The 18932-nt window shown below is 37.3% G+C and overlaps 1 long non-coding RNA gene across 2 annotated transcripts in view; it reads right to left on the bottom strand.

Annotated features, from left to right (window-relative positions):
- Positions 1-18932, bottom strand: part of LOC121133203 — a 112365-nt gene that overhangs the window by 39329 nt on the left and 54104 nt on the right. The window lies entirely within an intron of this gene.

Here is an 18932-nt window from a genome sequence, read left to right as displayed (position 1 = left end):
GTCTATAACCAAGATTTTCAAGAGGCCTGGTCAAACCTGATCTCAGTTAACTTTGAAGGCTATATGCCTTTCCTTTCCTGTGGAAACAAAGCATAATCTCACCCCTGTCACAATACAATTTCTGAAATCCATTTTAAAGTATCTAGGCTGGTATAATTTAGCAGCCCCATTTACAATCTAATGTCTCCCCACATCTTGAGTTCACCAATCAGCATTCAAAAAAAGTCAAAGTCAACACAGCACCATACAGGATCCAGACTTCCTGTGTATTTCCCATCTTTACTTGACTTTTTCCACTTTATGTGGTTTTTTCTTTCTTTAAGGCCTTAATTCATTAATTCTAAACTATTTTTCTATGACTGTCTATGCCCACTTTCTTTTCTTTCTAAGCCTAGACAAGTTTTTAAACACACTGCAACCTGTATAGAGGTTTGTTCCATCTGTACCTGTCTTTACTGTGCATTTGGTGCATGTGTGGTCTTTTCTGACAGTATGAGTCAAACCTTAAACTGCTAAGTGGCTCTGAGCCTTTCTATGTTCCATGAAAGCCAAGTTTTATACCCCCTCAAGCCTGGTTGTAAGCTATGTTCAACCGGGGACTACATTTAGGAAGTTTGTGCCCACATGGCAGCAGGCATTTTTACTTAACTAGCTGTTTCTACTTAGGGAGCCAACTACTAAAGCTCTTGCTGTATGGCATAGCCTCCTGAAGAGCCACATTCATTTTCTTTCTTTCTCTCTTTCTTTCTTTCTTTCTTTCTTTCTTTCTTTCTTTCTTTCTGTCTGTCTGTCTGTCTGTCTGTCTTTCTCCCTCCCTCCCTCCCTCCCTTCCTTTTTTTCTTCTTTTTCAGCCTTCTCAGGACCTTGGGGAAACTCAGGTCCCACATTGAAATGTTATTATCTGCTCACCCTATTTGAAAATAACAATAAGAACCCCCTACTTATAAATCTCAGTTAAATTTCCCTGAACAGAAGTATATACTTTTATGTTTCTATAGGAAAGATGGTATTTAAATTTTTTAATGAGTGTTCAAATTTATTTATTTTATTTTAATATAACACAAATAGATTATTCCCCAACTATTAATATAGTATATAAAATATCAAAATAGCTATGTTTTTGCCCCTGCACACTTAAGATTTTGATTGTGTGAATGTACTGCATTTTCCTATAACTGGTTACTCTTGTTTCTTGCTATATCAATTCTTTTTAGGTTTACTCTTAAGAATATCCCAAGACATGTCTCACACTATCTGTCTAGTTTAGCATTATGATCCATTTTGTTTCTGTGTCATTCAATGTATCAAGACAATAGCAACAACAAAAATGAATCAACACATACTTTCTAAGGCCAAGAGAGGGGATTTGGAGATTATACACTATTCAGAATAATCTTCACTCCTGATTTCCTCCATTATTAGTGTGCATAATTGAAAATTCCCTGCCTATAGCATGACTTGTTTTCAAAACAGCCGTAAAAATCTCCACCCATTAGAGCAACTCAATGAATGAAATCCAAAAAAAAAAAAAAAAAAGATTTTTGAGCTCTTGGGGCAGGCATCACTTGAGAGTGATTTTAGAATACAGAGTCATGGCTGGCTACTGGAGTAAATTCTTTGATTCCCTTTGTCATTAACATATAATATGACATTTTAAAAACAACAATTCCATTTTGAAGGTCTGCTGATATCACAAGCCCTCAGAACAGAGAATGGAAATAGGATATCACTGCACTCTGCTTCCTCTTACTGATTTCAGGCAATGACCTTGCAGTTATTAAATATAGGGCAACTTGCACTCTGGGACCTCAGGCAACCCCTTTTTAAAAGTGATCATTTACTCCCCAACATTTCTACTAAAATTTGATGCTTAAAGATCACTTAATGGAGGCAACCAATTTATCCCTGTCCCTTGGGTGGTCCCTAAGGGCAGGGTTTTTTTCCCTCTGTTTCAATACAATTACAAACTGCTTCCAGGCTCTGTGAACTTGGTTATACAAGAAGGTTATGGCAACAAAGACTGTTTTCTTTGGAAAATTGTTAACAAAGTGCTTGACCTTCCTTAAGCATACAGCAATCTTAAAAGTCTAAGAGCCCAGATGCTTAACGCTGTGAGCACCAGTGCCAAATTCTAGAACCAGAGGCATGAGTTAAAGCATAGCATGCAATTGAACCAAGAAAAAAAAGGGAACAGAACTTCACTTGTTTCATGTCCTGTAGTCTGGGTTCAAAGCAAAATTCTTGTGTTAATTCTAAGGTATTTTCAGGAGAGTATGACCTGGGAATGGCTTTTTAGTTTCATACACGAGCAAGGAAAAAAAATGGAGCCAAGCCAAGATGGCTTTGGAGACTCAATGAGGAGCAAGAGCTCATTAGATGTTAGGAAGATCCTGGATTCCTCTGTGCTAAATATCAAGGATCTGGGACAAATGTCTAAGTAGCTGATCCAAGTTAGACAAATTCATGTGATAGGAAACAATGGTCTTGGACTATTCATTTCAGGACATATTCATGACACAACAATTATTTATTGGAAAGGATGCATTTTCTAAGCATGTAGATACATGTAAGGGCTTGTGTTCACTGAGAGTGGGTAGAGAATGAAGAGGAGGAGGCCATCTGTGATAACCAGCACCCACAAACATAGTTACTGGCAGCAGCAATCTCTACCCATAGGGCCTAAGGATTAGCCTCAGGCTACACTGAACACTTATCTCCACACCCACAGGCTTGCCCCATTTTTATTCATTCCATTTTTAAAGCTGTGTTGCACTGTTTAGAAGATACATACAATAGAACAAGTCTTCTGCTTGACTCCTGTGAGCATCACAGCACATTGGTAGAAACATGCAACCTATACACTACATCAAGGAGTAACCTGGGCACTGCAGCAAGGAAGAGTAACCTGGGCACTGCAGCAAGGAAAGAGTAGCCTGTAACTACAAGTGCCCATGTTTGCAGGGTACTGTTTTCACTGTACACAGATTTTTACAGAAATTTTTATACACGTAAATATTGCATAAGAATCAGATAAGCACTATTTAAAATAATGTTCTGTAAACACGTAATCATTTTCTTGTTACTGAGAATTTATTCTAACTTCTACTCTATATTTTCACACTGTTACATTTTATTTGTAGAGTGTGAATTATGTCAGCTAGTGTAGACTATATTTTCATATAAGGAATGCTTGTGGGGTACATCTACAAAAAGGAATAGTATAGCTCAGTAGCTTCTGGGTGCACTCCCACCATGCAGTCATAAAGAAAATAGAAAAGAAAAATGAACTTTTTTCTTGCCTCAGTTAACTACTGAGTAAAGTTTTCTTCATGCTGAAAAAAAATGAGACAAACAGTGATTAAGTGAGCATTAGAGTGTTACTGATTCTGGTGGCAATTATCTATCTACCCTTTAAGAGAGGTCAAGTTCCCAAGGAGCTTAGGGAATTGCAAAATAGATTGCTAAATATCTTTTAGCCTAGAAAACTTGTGGAGAGATAATAAAGGCCTGGAAATAAATACCAGGATTATTGACAAAAGTGAGAGTGGATGTTTAACTAGAATGTTTAAAAAATAGACAACAAGTAAGTTGGCATTGACACAAGACTTGGTGTTAGAAAGCTCATAATTGAGTTTTCTTCCCAAAACAAATGCACACACACACTTAAGCTCGTATCTTTCCTAATAGTGATTCAGAATCTGCTGTCACTCTGCTCCAGACTGTAGTGAGAGAGCAATGCTCGTCAGTCGTGTGGCTCAGGGAAAGAGTAAGAGAGCTGAAGGATCCACAGCATCAGTCACAAGCTTCTGCTGAATAAGGGCTCATGTGCCGTGTTAGGTGCAGGGATAAGTTCTTTCAAGAATACTTTGTAATCAAGTGGTGATAGGGGCCACATGACCTTCCTCTAGCAATGGAAAGCATTTGGCAACAAAATAATATGCTTAGAAAATTTCAATTCTATCATTAAAGAAAAGTATCTTGAGTACTCTCTCTGTTACACATTCCACTAAGACTTGGAATCTCCAGAGGCACAGTTTGTAACTCAGAAGCTACATTCTAGAATGGAATGTATACGATAAACCAATACTAATTATATTCAACATTCATGTTAAAAGGTAGTTAAGATAGTCCCAAAAGATATCAATTTTACATTTGAAAAACTATCTTGGAGATACTAAAGACAAGATCTATAGTCTCTTGAAGACAAAAAAGGGGAAAGGGACAAGATCTCCTGAGCAAATTGGGAGCTTGGCAGGAGGGGAGAGGGAGTTAGAAGAAAGAGAAGGGGAGAAGAGAAGGTGTGAGGAAGACATGAGGAAGCAGGAAGATTGAGTCAGGGGAAGAACAGAGGAGAGCAAGAAAAGAGATACTGTAATAGAGGGAGCCAATATAGGTTTAAAGAGAAATCTACTAGGGAAATGTCCAGAGATACACTAGGATGACCCCAACTAAGAATCTAAGCAATAGGGGAGAAGCTAGCTTAAGTGTCCTTCCCCTAAAATGACATTTATGGCTACCTTATATGCCATCATACAGCCTTCATCCAGTAGCTGGTGGAAAAAGAAGCAGAGACCCACAGCTAAGCACTGAGCCGAATTCCTGGAATCCAGTTGTAGAGAGGGAGGAGTGATGAGCAAATGGATCAAGACCAGGCTGGGGAAACCCACAGAAACAGCTGACCTGAACAAGGGGGATCTCATTGACCCCAGACTGACAGCTGGAAAACCAGCATAGGATGAAACCAGAGCCCCTGCACTTGGGTGTCAGTTAGGAGACCTGGACGATCTATGGAATCCCTGGCAATGGAACAGCATTTATACCTAGTGTACAAATAGACACTGGGAGCCCATTCCCCATAGAGGGATACAGTTTCAGCCTAGGCACATGGGTTAGGGCCTAGGCCCTGCCCCAAAATTGTGTGACAGACTTTGATGATCCCCCCATGGAAGGCATCACCCTTTCTTTGGAGTAGAAGAGGGATGGGATGGGGGTCAGTGGGAGCATGGGAGAATGGGAGGGAGAAGGAACTGGGATTGATATGTAAAAAAGATTGTTTCTAATTTAAACTAAAAAAGGAGAAAAAAAGGAAGTATTTGGTTGTCTGTATTTGTGTCACTCCTGTGAACATGGATAAGGTTGTTAAGATCCAATGGATTTTCTGGAAAATACAATATGGCAAACAGCAGCTCCACACAGAACAAGAAGGGCAAGGATTCTGTCTGCCCAGAAAAAATAAGAAGATTATGACAGGGATCTGAGAGGCTATGGTGGGCAGACAAACCTGTTTTCCGAAAAAGACAAAAACTACTAAGATGATTGTGCCAAGGCTTGAGTGTAGAGCCCAACCAGATGTTAAGATATGCAAGCATTTGGAACTGAAAGACAATAAGGAGAGAGAAGGACAAGGGATCCAACTGTAACCTGATTTTGTTTTAGAAGACAATATAATCATGAAATCTTATTTAAGAAAACAATCAACAACACTAAAAGAAATGTTTGTTTCTGGAAACTTCTATAGTACCTTTCAGCACTGTGAAAGCTAGACAGTAGGGATGAAACTTCAATATGAATAAGAGAGTGATTTCATATTCTGTGACTCAAGGGTATGGTTCTTTCAGCAGCAAGGATTCACTGTCAATTTCTGAATGGAATCCAAGAGCAACTGCCATAGCCTGTAATGTAGGAGATTCAAGGAGAACTCAATGCCCAGCATATCCAAAGAAGGAACCTATTCCCGGCACCGGCATTTTTATTTGTTAGCTTTTGATATCTAGTAAGTGCATTGTTGCCCCACAATAGAGTAACTTCATTTTAGTTTCCCTTCCTTCGTTCATTCCTTCGTTCCCTCCCTCCCTCCCTCCCTCCCTTCCTTTCCCTTCTTCCTCTCTTTCTCTTTTTTCTTTCTTCTCTGTCTTTTTCTCTCCCTGTGTGTGTATTTAGGAAGCTTCTACCATAGCAAATTTCCATATGACGCTTTCAAAAGATCTATAGTGGTATTTAAACCTCCTTGTATTCTCTGCTTGCCATGCCCTCTCCCATTTTGCACGAGTTTTTACTCCCACAACCAGTAAATGTCCTCTTTCCACACATCAGCACCAACATTTGCCACTTGGTTTTATTGATATTAGCCATTCTTATTGGTGTAAGATGACATGTTAAATTTGCAATTCTCTGATGGCTAAGAAAGTTAAATATTTTTAAAACATTTCTCAGCGCTTAGAATTTTACCGTTTTTCCCTAAAATAGTACTTTCATGTAAACTCTATTTTTTCTTTTTTAAACTTTGAGAACTTTTTAATAAATCAAAATTTTCATGTATGAATACTGCACACCACATTTACATAATTTGATAACTCTTGATTTACTTCCATGCTTCCCTTTTGAAATTGGGTTGTATGTTTTCTTGATGGTTAACTTTTTGAGTCTCTATCATGTATTCTACATGCTAACCCACTGTCAGATATAAAGCTAGTTGGAAGTCTTTCCCATTTTTTTGTGCTGTCTTTTTAAAGGAGTGATGGTGTTCTTAGATGTGGAGGATAGTTTCCTGAGGCCTTATTAATTATTTGTCTTAACAACTGTACTATTGGGTTCTATAAAGAAAGTACTTATCAGTGCCAAGGAGTTCAAGTGAATTTCCTAGCTTTTCTCCTCCATCAAGGGTATCATGTCTTTTCTCAAGTTCTTGATTTATTTGGAATTGAGTTTATGCAAGGTGAGAGATTTATATTCTTCTACATGTAGTCATCCAGTTTGAACAGCACCATTTGTTAATGATACTGTCATTTCTTGACTGTGTATTGTTGGTCCCTTTACCAAAAATCATGTCTTTCCACACAGTGAACCAGTTTTGCATAGCAACACAAAGCATTATGAAGGCTGACAAAGGAGAAGGCAACCAGTAATTCTGCCAAACTGTGGTGCCTCTAGATCACAATTATGACCAGCATGGGTAATCAATTGTGGCACTCTATGATTTTCATGGGGGGTATAGTGGTGCCCTATGATATGCCAGGGGTGCAATAGTGGTTTTCTCTCTTGACAGTAACCAACAATGATCTGTTTGGACTTAGGGACAACTCAAAGTGAGGTAAATCATTTTGAGACTGGAAACCCAGCCCCAAACCAGTGTGTAGTGAGATCATATATCATAGAGGAGAATCTACCAGCACTAATTTAATAGTCTAGCATAATATATATGTTAGAAAATTAGTGAACAGTTTTAAAACTGATATCCAAGTATTTTTTCACATGATTTTTATTCATTTTCATATTTTCCTACCAAATAGAGATATACGCATGCTTTATAAAGAAAAATTTTGATGTTTTCATAGTACTTGACAAGTTAAACCATCCAGAATAATTTATCTTTTCCTATGATGACCCTCAGATTATACAAATGATAGAAACTAATTTCCAGTAGAAAAGATGCTTGCACTGTACTGGCATTTGTAGTTTAAGACTCAGTCTCCACTCCATTTGGTTGTGAAGTGGCTTCAAAATGGGACAGTTTGTGAAATAAAATAACTTTTGCCACTTCGGCTGTGAGACCAACAACTTTAAAATTTGCTCGTCTGTGCTTATTTCATTTTTATTCAACAAATAATAATTCTGTATTTATACTTAGGTCTATTAGCTTTATTTAAACAAGTTTATTCAATACAGAGATATTATCAATAAGCATTCACACACCTTCACATTCTTGCCATATTATTTAGGGCTGATTTGCTAATGGAATGTACATATGAGCAATCCTAAATGGATTCAATGTAAATTGAAACTCACTTTTAATAATTTTAATAACTTAATGTTAATTTAAAATAATTTAATAATTTTTATTAAAAAACTTACAATAATAATGATCATATTCTTATCCTCCCTAAAATTCCTCCCAGATCCTTACCACCTCTCTACTTACCCACCTTCATGTTTTTCCATCTCTTTCTCAAAGAAAGCAAAACCAAGATTGAGAAATAAAAAAATTAAATCAGAAAAGTCCACACATAAACAAACAAGCAAACAAACAAAAACCACTGCCACAATAGCATACCCCATGGAGTCGGTTTTGTGTTGGCTAGCTACACCTGGGCATGAGGCCTGCCCTTGAGTGTGGTTGACATATACAGTGACATTTCACTGAAGAAAACCGGTTTTACTTTTCCCAGTAGGTATCATAGCAACTTGGTTGGGTATAGGATATTGTGTCTACTTCCTTTTCTCAGTGCTGGGATTTTATTCAATTGGAACCCATACAGGCTTTGTGTGTGTTGTCATAGTCTCTGCGAATTCATGTGTGTTGGCCCTGTTGTGTCTGGAAGGTGCTGTTTCCTTGGAGTTTTGCATAACCACTGCCTCTTATATTCTCTCTGCCTTCTCTTCTCCTGGGGAGTGTTCTTGGAAAGCATCCCCTCTAAAGTCTCTCACTTGTGGGTCTCTGTGCTGATTATAATCTACTATGAAAAGAGATGTCCTCATGAGCATTAGAGGTGCACTGTTCTACAAGTGTGGCAATATGTTATTAGGAACCATGTTTTTGGTGTCTTCCTGTCTTAGTTACTTTTCTATTGCTGTAAAGAGACATCTTGGCCATGGTAGCTTGTAGAAGAAAGAGTTTATTGGTGCTTAAAATTACAGGTGGTGAGTCTATGACCACCATGGCGGGGAGCTTGATAGCAGGCAGGCACTGCACTGGAGCAGTAGTTGAGAGCCTACATCCTTATCCACAAGCAGGAGGCAGATAACATTAACTCAGAAATATATTGGCTTTGAAATCTCTAAGCCTGCTCTCAGTGACTTGCTTCCTCCAATAAGGCTACAACTCTTAATCCTTCCCAAATAGTTCCACCAATGGGGTACTCAGTATTCAAACATATGGACCTATAGAGGGTTGTTCTCATTCTAACTACCATAGTTTCACAGAATAGTAGTTGATTTCTCCCTCATTAACTGCTATTGCTACAGCTACCATCTTGGTGGTTTTTCTGTGTTACTGAGCCCATGATCAAATATTTTAATACCTTTTTATTTAAGTAAATACTTACAGGTATAATATAATTTTATTTTTAATAAATGATAATGTGTATGAACTAAAATTACAGTAAGCACTAAGCAGTGTTTTTTTAATCAGTTCATTCCTTATCATATCAGCCAATTAAATTCATCTGTCCTTGATCACTAAGACAGAAGTCACTATTGTATACTAATATTCTTGTCATAATTTTTTAAGTTGGTATATATTCATTATGCATACATAGAGCTGTGTCCAATGTAGATGATTTCTTTCATTTATATCAATTCACTTTTACTATATTCATCCTCATTCCCTCCCTGCTTTTTCTCTCCTTGTTAGTTGATTTCATCTTTTAATAGATTTCAAACCAGGAAGACATGAATTTCCAAATAGACTGGACCAAAAACAGTCCCCTTAACACATAATAATCAAAACAGTAAACATTCAGAATAAAGACAATATTACGAGCAGCAAAAAAAAAGCCAAGTAACATATAAAGGCAGACCTATCAGAATTACACGTGACTTCTCAATGAGTTTGAAACTATCCTCACTTGGCATTACCTCTGCATTGTCAACTAATAGCTTATTCTTCATGACCCTAACATATTGATCTCCAAGAACATAAAGTTTGCATGGATAATTAGGAAGCTTAAAACAAATTTAAATGTTTTATGTATGATAGTTGATAGAGTTATGACTCAAAAACTTCATTCTTAAAGTATCAACATGATATTTAATTTTCCTTTGTTCTTCTGAAAAGAGTTGAAAGATCTCTTAATAATGTTGTAGTAAACCGTCCTGCCTCACAGAAACATGGTACCAGCAAAAACCATAATCAGTAAATGTGGTGGTTATTTTTTGTCAACTTGTAAAAGCTAGGTTCATCTCAGAGGAGGAAACCTCAGTTGAGACAATATCTGAATCAGATTGCCCCGAAGACAAGCATATAGGGAATTTTTAAAATTCATGTTTGTTGTAGACAGGACCAGCCCATTGTGGGCAATGCCAACCAGGAAAGGCAGTCCTTAGTTATATAAGAAAGCAGACTGATCAAGCCATGGGGAGCAAGCCAGTAAAAAGCATTCTTTCCTGATTCTCCTTCAGTTTCTGCTTCCAAGTTCCTGCCTTGATTTCCCTTCATGATAGACTATAAAGCTGTAAGGCAAAGTAAGCCCTGTCCTCCCCAGTTTGCTTTTTGTTGTAGTATTTATCACAGCACTAGAAACCAAATGAGGACACCAAGCCACCTGGTGGATAATGATGGTGATACTATTGTATTTTCAGGTGGAAAACCCAAGTAACTGACTCGCCTTGCACAATCCAGAAACAAGTGGCTGGGAGCCATTAACAATATATTATCCTAAATATAATATTTAAGAATCATGCTTATAATAGTTGGCTCTCATTTGAGTTGTAGGTCTGGCATCTAGTCTAAAAAATTTCACAGAAGTTTGCATTTATTCAGTGAACACTGGTCTTTTTCTCTAAGCAGAAAAGCAAATGTTTAGAGAAACTCAACTTAAGTTCTCCCACTGATATAATTTCATAAGGAATGTGTGTATGGAAATAGTGTTAACTAGTTAAATTAACAGGAATTCAGAAAGCTCTCTGCCAAATACAGAATACTGAGTAATAGTACAGCTTACTATTCTCTCCACTAAATTTCAATATGAGACTACACTATAACTGAACAGTAGAATTAGTCCCAGGACTTCTTATGACCTCAAATAGGGTCAGACCAAACCTGAGGCCCTTGTATAAGCATTAGTGCTACAAAGGGTTCCTCAAACTATCCCAATGAGTGTCTAAGACAGAGAATCTGTTGTAAGATAGCTTAGACCTTGTTTTATCTCAAACCTTTTCTACAATAAGAATTTAAGAACAAAATTTGCAACAAAACAAAGGAAATCATGTTTCAAAAAGCCCCTAGTTGAATATTTTCAAACCAACCCTCTTGTAAATGCTTATGGAAAATCTGAAGGTATTATTTTTTTTCAAGAAGTAATTGGTGGGTAGTAAGGTGACCTTAATACAGGTTTCACATGATGTCAGCCTCACCCTGTGCCACCACTTTCAAAGATGATGGAATCATCTGCTTCCATTTTTCTACTGATAAAAACCTTATGTCAGCAGTGGGTCTTGAGAACCTGAGCTTCATTTAACCATAAACATAGGAAATGACAGGCAATTTTGATGGATGTTTAAGGAAAGCCAAACCACTATGTGCTGCTTTCATTGGCCTCAGTGCAAGTATATAAGGATTTGCTTGTGCCCCTCTTTATCTGATGGGCCACTGTCAAAGACTCTGAAGATGTGTGCAAGTGCTGAGGACTCCATCTGTCACTAGTTAACTTGGCTGGTTTTAGGAAAGTGCTAATGAGGCCAAGGTTGTGGGTTTGGCCAGTTAAATTCCTCTGCTCCAGAGCCACAGATTTTACCACTAGCTTTGGCCAGCTGTCCCCAAATCTGTGCCCTTAGTCACAAAGACTGGGTGAGAAAGTACAGATTAATCCGTTAAAAATTTATCACTGCAGCTGCAAAAACAACTCAAAACACGACTGGGTATGAACAACCTGCTTCACCATGTTCATCTGCGAAGCCTAGCTAGCATGTTACCTCATCCAAGCTTGTTCTCAATGGAGGCCATTTCAGTACACAGAGAGAAGGTGGCACTGTGTTCCTCCCTGTGGCCTAGAGGCTCTTCATGCATTGGAGAAATGACCAAGCAATTCGCCAGAATTTTATTACTAGAAAAGGGACATTTGCAATAGGTTACTTGCCCCCTTCTCTCTTAGGCTCAGATCTAAAGATTAAATGACTTCAAGGATAACTTCAGCAAATGAATTTTGATCGATCTCTTATGGGTAAACTCCAGAATCTTGTCTCATTATATCAGAGTTTGGTTCAGGATCTTCTTACTGATCCCTCTCCCATTTTTTTTTGCAGGACGCTCTTCACTTTGACTCTGTGTAGGCTGTTAAATTTAATCACCATCTCCTAGAGCAAATCAGCTCTACCAAAGTAGGAAGGAGTTTCACACAGCCAACTGTGTGCCGGTGAGCTGCTAGTATTCCAGCTCTTATTCCTGTTACTTTACTAACAATCTCGGATACTATGATTTATATAAAACAAGGAACATACTTTGATATATGCCACATAAATACACAGATTTGTCTGTGTGTGTGTGTGTGTGTGTGTAATTTTTAAAAAGTATCAAGATATTTATTGACTTTGAATATTATCCTAAGATAAGTTTGTTCTATGGTTTTAAGAAGTTGTTCAACTTCTTTGCAAATTTCCCTAATAAATTATATATCAGGCTGGAGAAATGGCTCAGAGGTTAGGAGCACTGGCTGCTCTTCCAGAGGTCCTGTATTCAATTCCCAGCAACCACATGGTGGCTCATAACCATCTTCGGATTTGCAGGCATATATGTAGACAGAATACTGTATAAAAATAAAGATTATGAAGCTTTAAATATGTATACATACATATATATAAACTTCAAATGACAACAAAATATTGTTATGTTTACCTTTAATTCTAAAGTAAGAAGTAATGAAGTTGCCATAAGAATTAATATCAAAAGTGGTTAGATTTTACTTCTTTGTCATCTTCTAGAGTTTCATTTGTTAAAAAAAGGAACTCCAGCAAAACTGTTTATTATTATGTATGTCCAATTCACAGAACTATTTCTCTACTAAATTTTGATTAGTTTTGATGGATAATGTGGTTATAATGTTAAGTGAGAAGTGAAAACTGAGGGTATAAAGTGAAAAGGTAAATCTGCAGCTTGATATACAATCCTACTTTAAAATAAGCATAAAATAATACATTTTAAAATTAATGGGTTTTTCAGTTATGACAAAAACATGAGCTCATTAAAGTACGCTGGGATATTTCAACTTATTTCTTGCATGGCCTACTTTCTTCATTCACATTTATTATAGCAAACCTTTACAAAGATTGCACTGTGTTTGAATTTTTCTGATCATGGTAAGTTTGTTTCCTTCTGTGAGCTACAGTACCTGATGCAACATAACACATGACCTGAATTCTATTATAAAGTTATCCACAGGAACAATGATGGCCTAATGCTGTTCATATGTTAGAGAGACTTTATGAATGATGATGCTTGAGCCGCACATTAATTTTTCAATGTTAAGAACCAAATCCAGGTTCATATGCTGTGAGGTTTCCATTGAACCCTTAAAAGAGGCCACCCATCTTCCCTGTGATGCCAGATCAGCTCCCGACAGGCAGAGAACACAGATGGACTGTGCTTTGTCTATGTGATGATTACCAATCCATCTAAGAGAAAGTTTAAGAGGGCATGCACATCTAATCAAGTAAGTATTTCCTGATTAATAAAGAACTACAATTTACACAAAATACTGTATCAGCAGCTGTTCTCGTTAAAAAGAACCCAATCGTCAGTTTCTCTGAGCTGTACTTTCTAGTCAGGAGTTGATTGTAGGTCTATAGTGCAGTGGTTCAGAGTCCATAGCCACAATTTCTGACTCAACTTTCGGTTCTGCTTTACTTCCTTGCTCAGGAAATGTCTTTCTGTCTATTCCTCTATCCATCTCAAAGATAAACTTTTGTACCGCCCTGGCTTTAGTGCTCACTCTCAAACAGTTTGTAGATCTGCATGTCCAAGCGAGATCTTGCTTTGAACTTCACAGTGGAATATGGGACCCCGAGCTTTATACGTCCTCTTGCACACCCATAACCAACTCTAGTTTAAAGCATAACAGAACTGAATTTTTCACTCTGCTCCACAAGCATGCTTGTCTTTTCTTTCTCCCCTCCTCTAGTTCACACTTGTTAAGTGAGTCTCCTATGTAACTAACAACACTTATTCAGCATGCCTAGTGCCAATTAACTTGTTTGTCCTTTATTCCTGACCATAGATTCTTCTCCAAATTCTCTCTTTATTTATCCGTTCAGTATACTCCCCACCTCTTCATCCTTAACGTTTAATAGCAAGGATGTTTCTTTCAGGACTGAAGAATAGATTAGATTGCTAGTAGTTGTTCCTTATATCCTGCTTCTCTGGTTTTTTTCTTTAATTAAAAATGTATAAACAATGAATGGATAACTTTTAGATACTCCAACAATTTTTCTATTATTGCTTAGCTCACCATCACACTTACATTCTTGCAGTGAAATGTAAGTTATTCTCCCAAAGCCTTTCGTAACATTTTCTCTGACCTCTTGCCCAGCTCCATCCCTTTAAGCTTCCTTACTTTAATGACTTCACTTCAGCAGGGGCACAGCCATCATGATATGACTCCCACTCTCACTGTCACTCTTTCTCTTTCTGTCTCTTCATACACAGAGAGAAATATAAACTCTTTCCCTCACCCTCCTAAAGTGATTAACCAGCTTTGACCTTTAGATCCTCGGGGAATCATCTCTAGCCACTTATGCCCCCAACTTTTAATCTAGGAGGTTAATGTCTACTTCTGCAGTTCAAACATGATTGGAATTGTGTTTCCCTTTTGCTAATTCCTCTACTAAATTGCAACCAATGTGAATGTGTCACTGTTCTTTATAATGGTAGTAACACCATGTTTACCACTTAGCATGATTCTAGTAACTGCTTTCAGGTATAAAATCTTAGGCACTGCCCTGAATTTCCCAAGTCATCATTGTAATGGAGTCTTCTTTTTTATTTAACCAGATCTTTCATTTTGTTCATCTTGTTTCAAATATGTTACTTGCTGTCCACAGACACATTTTTCTGAACAACATGTCTGTGCTGTGGACCTTCTTAATCTACTCAAGAGAAGATACCTGGAAATGCTTGCAGAGGCCACTCCTTGTCAGAACTAGGAGCTGGAGGTGGAACTACATTTACTGGATAGAGATCAATAATTCTGCTATCAAGGATACCACAATTCAGAGGATATCTATTTCCCAACAACAAAGGATCTTCAAGTGTGCCGTGTCAAGAGTGGCCAGGTCAAAACGGTACAATGGATGGATGTACTTGCAAAGATCAGCCTGTATGTGTGTGATGTACTGTGGAATAGAAAGCTGCTAAAATTGACTGTAGCTGGCCAGCTGCCCATCTGCTCGGCTGTAAAACACAGAGCAGCTGCAGTGACTTCAAACTTTGGTTAATTTCATGCAGTCTGCGGGGCAGTGCCACAAATTAGCCCATATCCTGCACAGGCTAGAAAAGCAGATTTCACAGAGGAACTGGGAAGATAGCTGCTGCTTTAACCTTTGCAACCACCTATCAGGTGGCTTCTCATAGCATTTTCCTTGATGCAGATGTGTCTGGCTCAAAAAACGTGTGTTGAATATGAAATAGTGTCTTTCTGGGGCTGAAGAAAATGATCTCTATGGTACAGGCTGAGGCTCAAACCCTGTACCAAAATATGCTTAATTTCATCAAGAAAGCATCAGCACTTATTTACTTATCAGTATACTACAGAATTCAAAACTTGCTACAGTGCTCAGACTCTCAAGGATTTGTTAAAACGATGGTAATCAAATTTTATTTCTCCTGAGATGAGTTTTAAGCAAAAAAGAAAATGCCTTGTGGATAAGAAAATTAATTTGTGTTTTTCTTTGATTTCACTTTCACTAACATGAATTTTGTAGTAAACTGGGCTCAGAATTATGTGTTCAGTCACTAGGTATTACAATTGCCCCACATGCTTCTGGAAAGGTATATTGATTTGTTACTTTTACTAGCAGTGAGGAGGCAGATAACAGTCTGTTCAACATTGAAAGTGTATAAGCAACACATTAGGGTACTGAAATAATTTTTATGCATTTCTTCTGGGAGCAACACGGTTATCAAACTTATGATGAAAAATCATTGGCAAATAAAATTGTCAGCCGAAAAACATTACCTTGCTGAGGATTGAGTCCAGTCAGCCTTGTCCAGAGCATCAATTTTTATAGCATCTGCTTTTAATTTCTGTGTGTTCTGTTTCCTTAGAAACCTAAAATATCTTAAATGCAACAGAAACTGACCCTTTTGTAGTTTGCTTTATTTTTAACAATTCTAAGACAGTTTATGGTTTCAACAAGAATTTCCAACTTTTTTTCATCTTTCCTGAATGACAAAGAGAGTCGATTGTCTCAAAACAGCTTTAAAAGTTAAACTTCATTTGTTGGACTTACTATAATAATACTAACTTTCTGTAACTGTGGAATTCTTCGTGAAATCTATGGTAGGTCTGTGAGTAAGAAAATACTGATCTGGAAGGAGGTAGCTATTTGAGCCTCATTTTAAAAGTTAAGTAGAGGAAGAGTCAGTTTTCATTAGGGGTATGGCCCTTGGTAGGTTAACCATGCTCCCTTGCAAGGCCACACATCCAAGAATAAATGGGAAACACAAATTGGACTCATTAGGTTTAAAAAATAAATGAGGACACAAAGTTGCATACACAGGGAAGGAGGGTGGCTATGGGAGGGGTTGGGGAAAGAGTCAAATATGATCAAAACCATCCTGCTGGAATCTCTCAGAAAATTAATTGGGAAAAAATAAGTTTAAAATGTCCATCTAACCAACAGTCCAACTCTTATCTGCAAGAATCCAAGCAACAAGATAGCACAAGGGAAAGTGCAACAATAATGAGCAAGCAATAATACTAAACATCCAATGTCAGTAAAGGAACGAACATGAGAGTTAATTTGAAGCTCCCACGTTTGCTTTAAATCAGTCCAAAGTTTGCTGTGGTTACACATGTTCCCCTCCTCCTCTGAGCAATTTCCCTGACAAATGTTGATTCCCCATAGCACTTGAACTATCTTTCTCTACCCACCTACCCCATATATCACATGTCTGTCTACTAATGAGCTTTGATACTATTGATACCCATGATACATATGGTTTTCAAGTACTGGTCATGCCTACCAAAAAGGCCATGTGTTTTCTGTCATCTGTCTTCTCTATGCATAACAGACAATTTCCTAGATATCTTTGATGATACCAAAGGAAGCTGGGGAGGTCTTGTTGGAAATACCACTTCCTGATATAATGGAATATCTTCAGAGATTATTGCCTTATTATGTGTATGGCCTGGTAAGAGAAAACCCAGACTTACTACAGCATGGAGAGTAAAGGATGTGATTTTTCTTGTTTACATTCTTCCTTCTAATGAAGTTCTGTCTAGGACCCTACAGAGAAATATGTAGTGGATATTAACTAAAATGTCAAATACAGCTTTTTAAAATTTTTCATTTATTCCTGAACTTTAACCGCCAAAACATTTAACATTATTGTTCAAGTTAAGAATTTATATGTAAACAATGACTACTGTTAACCACATAACAATAAAAATGCTTTATATATTTTTCTAGCCCGAATTTAAAATTTTGTATTTCTTTCCTTCTAGAATCTGTAGTGCATTCAAAATTTAAGATAAAAATATTCAGTTTCCACAAAGTCTTAGTGTCATTGTCCCATCCCCTAAATGTTCTAAATTAATGACAAAACAGAAAAGGTTGAGAAAAGAAGTAGAAATTAATGGAAAATACCAATGATAGGAAGCAATAATTTATTTTAAAAATAGGTTTAGGGTACTTGTTATATTGTTTTAAAAGTATTCTAATTGTGATATGTTGTTTGATGGTGATGTGGCTAGCATGATTCAAAATGCAATTGTTAAATATATCTATAACAATTTGGTAAGCCCAAAGTGAAATTCGTGCTATCTTATATAAATTTTTAAAGTTCATTTTCTATTAAATCTATAATGATTTAAGTGACCAACATGTGTCAGGTACTGTCCTGTGTGCTATAGGTTCAGTGATAAATAAAATAGACACGTTTCTGCTCATATGACACAGTCCTTGCAGTGCTGGAGAGACAATATAAGTATAGACTATAAATGTAGTTGTGAAGCATAGACATGAAATAGAAATTGGGAGCTTATTTTGAATAAGGTAACCAGACAAAAACATACAAAGAGCAAAATGGCAGGGAAAGAATGAGGAGAAGGGGTACTATGACAGGAGAAACAGAAACGTGACTGTGAGATGGGAAATAAATAAAAAAGCACATCCACAACATTGCAGCAGTGGCAACATAGATGCTAGTGTTTGAAATAATACTCATAAGGGAATCAGAAAACAAATTATTCAGGGCCTGAATCATGCTAAGACATTTGATTGTTATTCAAATTAATGGGAACTTTAGTTGTTTTAAGCTAAGTATATCATTTCACTTTTAAATGTAATAGGTTCTTATAGAGAGACAAATTTTGGGGAATATCGTATATATCTATGCATGCATAAGGTTCTGCACTTTTGCTTTAAGAAGAGAGATGGCCATAGTTTGGATTAGAATGGGGATACAGACAGTGATCCATGTGTTTGCAAATATTTTATAGATGAAGGAAGACTTGTTGATAGGTTAATGGCTTTGATGAAAGATGATGAAAACAATTAAATGCCATCTCTTTGACTTGCTTGCTTGAGTAGCTGGCAATGGCAACACGAGGACAAATGGGTACTGAAAAACCACAGTTGGCATATCAGTACATCTGGGACATGATGACTCTGAGATATCCATCAAGTAGACAGATATGTATATATATATGGGGTCTTGGTGAGCAATATGGTCAGGGAATAACAACATAAAACATCACTAGTTGATTTCATTTAAAGATGAGACATGTGATGATAATAACTAGGGAAACAAAGGGTAACTCATCTTTGGAGGTCTTCACTGGCCATTCTAGCAGAAATGGTAATATTCATGTTCTATGAAAGATGTCTCAAAAACAAGGTAGGGCAGTGAGTGAGGAAAAGGTCCCCATGTGCCTCTGCGTGTGCTTGCATAGGTGATCATACACCCATACACACACATGCACACACACACACACACACACACACACACATCAGTGCACACTCAATAAAAAAGAAAAGAGGACAAAGGTGGAGTCCAAGCAGCA

The sequence above is a fragment of the Mesocricetus auratus genome, unplaced genomic scaffold, assembly GCF_017639785.1.
Source record: "Mesocricetus auratus isolate SY011 unplaced genomic scaffold, BCM_Maur_2.0 Super-Scaffold_100020, whole genome shotgun sequence".
Lineage (NCBI taxonomy): Eukaryota > Metazoa > Chordata > Mammalia > Rodentia > Cricetidae > Mesocricetus > Mesocricetus auratus.
This window is presented reverse-complemented; position numbering and strand designations above follow the sequence as displayed.